Here is a 3,201-nt window from a genome sequence, read left to right on the forward strand (position 1 = left end):
CTTCTTCACCATGTTAGCCAGCATCTCCTGCAAGGTCTGCAACCAGAGGGACTACTCCAGCCCAAAACTCTAGATGGACAGGTCCTGGGGCACATTCTTCAAGAAAAGGGGGAGAGTTGTGAGTAAGTCACCAGTGTCAAGCATCCAGACCCCATCTACCTTGGTGTCTGACCTTCAGCTGCCTCACAGAAAGAGTGAGGGTCCTTGCTATCTCTGCACTGGCAGCTGCCCATCACCACAAGTCACTGTCATTATTGCTCTTGTTTCATAGATTATTAAAATCAGGGTAACAAGTTCTGCCATGTCTGAAGTGTGTATCCTGACACGCACTGCATTGGAGCTTTGTCTGTAATGCCTGTGGTTTCCTACGACAGGGACTATTATTACCACCAGAGAAAAAGAAAGCAGAGAAGTTAGGTCCTTTTTCCAAAGTCACACAGACACAAAATATTCAAGCCAGGATAGAAATTTGTACTATCCCATCTCTCATGTACTGATTTTTAACCCACCAAGCATTCAATTATTTAAGGCTGGGCAAGTGGGAGGCAGTGACATCTGTGTAATGTGTCTGCGCAGACAGGGGGGCAGCAGAGATGAGGGTATCCAGAGGCCACTGTGCCTGCTTCAGAGAAACAGGGATCAGAAGGCAAGGCTGGGTGGAATCTGCATTGGCCATGGCCACCACTGTGGGACCACGAATAAGGAGGAGGAGCCAAGATGCAAGAGCAAATTATGACATGGATGTTACATAAATCATTCTAAGAGCTGCACACAACTATGAACAATTCTAAAGCCTTTTCTCATTAAAGTACATCAAGATGGATGAATCTGTCTCCTTGGATCTTTTGGAGTGTCCTGGGTTCTTCTGCAAAAGTCTTGTCTTGCCAGCATAGGTTTTGCAAAGCATGTTTGCTGGGATGGTAAGTTCCCTCAGTTGTTCCAAGTGGAGGACTCTTGTTGGCTCCCATGATAAGCTTCCAGGTAACATCCTGCTGGTCAGGCTTCTGGATGACATCAATCATAGGCCTTGGAAACCTAGCCAGTGGGGGCAGTGGAACCAACTGAACAAATGCATTAAGGATTCAGGGTAGCACTATGGCTAATTGTAGTGCAAAAGATCTGTAGAGCTCCCAGTGCAGATGGCAGACTTGGGTGCAAGGCTGGAGGCCCCAGTGAGGGGTACCTGTTACCATGTCCTAACACATTACAAAACTATCAATAAAAGGAGCCTGGAGACTAAATTCAGCAAATGATGTCACATTTTTTGATGACATGTTGTTGAAAACTGGTTCCACAGGGTAAGTCAATGAGATCCATAGCTTTTTCCCAACAAATTTAGTGCAGATTATTAAACCACTGCCTCAGCCCCCACCTCAGTACAAAGCACTATATGACTTTGAAGTGAAAGACAAAAAAGCAGCAAATAATGACTGCCTTCCGTTTGTTAAGGATGATGTTCTGACTGTGATCCAAAGAGTGGATGTAAGCTGTGCTGAGGGAATGTTGGCAGAATAAATAGGAATATTTCTAATTTCCTACATTGAGTTTAACTTGGATGCTAAGCAGCTGACAGAATGGGATAAGCCTCCCATGCCAGGAGTTGATGCTAAAACATGTACCTCAGCAGCAGCCCTCAGCAGCACTGCCCCAAAGCACTCCTGACACCAAAAAGAACACCAAAAATCCCCACTCCTTCACTTCCCTCACCATGGCAAACAAGTCCTTTCATGCATCCCACAACTGCCACTCCATGGAGATCAGCGCTCCTATCCTCATCAGCTCCACCAACCCTCAGCTGCCACAAGGTTCAGAGAACTTTCTGAGCCTTCCTTCAGTGGCCCTTCTCAGATTCATGTGAGTACTGCCATGTTCATTGTGACCCCACACCCAAGCAGCCCAGTGTCAACTGGCCCCTTATTCATTTTCCCATTGGATGTCCCCTCTCCAGATGCCCATGGAACTATGAATCCTCCCTTTCCAGCACTCCCTTCTCCTGGCTACCACTGTCCTCTCATGTCCATCCTGCCAGGTGCTGTGCTGCTTCTGCTGGAATGGTATCATGTCTCATGGCAAAATCCACTGCTCACAGGTTAGAAGATTGAATATTATGAAGATATTAGTTCTCCCCAAATTTATCTACATATCTGATACCATCTCATTACAAATTCTCAGTCAATTTTGTGGAAAGGGGTATGTTAATTATCATATATTAATTCCAAAATTTAAGCAGGTATACAACATCTCAGAACCTTGGATAATAGTATGGTAAAAGTAATTAGGAAGGGATGAATTTTGAGTATTAATTATTCCTGATTTTTAATTGATCTACTTAACTTTTAATAATGGTAGTGTTTAACAATGATTTATAAAACTAATCCCATCAATAAATGAGGGCTGACTTTAGCAAACCAATGATTCCAGGTATCCAGAGAAGTTTAGGTATCTATGAGTTTCTTACCAGCCATTCTTAAGTACTAGAAAAATATTAGCCTAATTTAAAAAAAAATAAAGGAAAATAAAATGAAAGAAACTTCAGCCACTGCCCCAGAATATATAATTTGATTTTCAAGAGTAAGCAGGTTTATAAATAGGTCAAAATTTTTTACTACAAGGCTGGCTTTCCATACATATTATATGTAAAAATCTATGGATTTAGATCTGGAGAAAACTTTATATATAATGTTCTGCAAGCCATTTAAGAAAAGGAGGGTCATGAAGTGTTCATGCTTCCTTTAAAACAATATACATTTTGCCCAAAATCTACTCCTCTGGCCCCAGATTGTAAGTCGACCATTGAAGTTGCAAATTGCAGAAAAAGATTTATAATGAAAGTAATCTCAAAAGACTAGAAATTTGTTTACCCATTACATCATAACAAGTACAGAACCCTTTTATCCATTAGATAAATGTTGGTTGATGAATGAAAACTAACAAGCCATTAGTTTTCAATATGCCTTCAGGAGAGCCCTAGAAATGCGACTATGCTGCAGTCTTGCAGGAGGTTTCCTTCTACCTATTATTCTCTAAAGTTGACACTAGCACAAATTCCTTAAATTTTAACTGATGGACAACAGCCTGTGTCTTGTGCTTTGTGTAAGTGCCAGTTTCTGAGGTGTCAGATTGTATATATGGAAAGAAAAGCCCCCTGGCTAACACAGGAGCAGTAAGAGCTATTTTGTTCCGTAAATATTTTTGGACATG

General features: G+C 41.8%; 1 pseudogene; it reads left to right on the forward strand.

The window, feature by feature from the left end:
- Positions 1 to 818: 818 nt before the first annotated feature.
- Positions 819 to 2,482, forward strand: LOC144372478 (E3 ubiquitin-protein ligase SH3RF1 pseudogene; annotated as a pseudogene).
- The last annotated feature ends 719 nt before the right edge of the window (positions 2,483 to 3,201 follow it).

Source organism: Ictidomys tridecemlineatus, unplaced genomic scaffold (assembly GCF_052094955.1).
Source record: "Ictidomys tridecemlineatus isolate mIctTri1 unplaced genomic scaffold, mIctTri1.hap1 Scaffold_1093, whole genome shotgun sequence".
In the NCBI taxonomy this organism is placed as follows: domain Eukaryota; kingdom Metazoa; phylum Chordata; class Mammalia; order Rodentia; family Sciuridae; genus Ictidomys; species Ictidomys tridecemlineatus.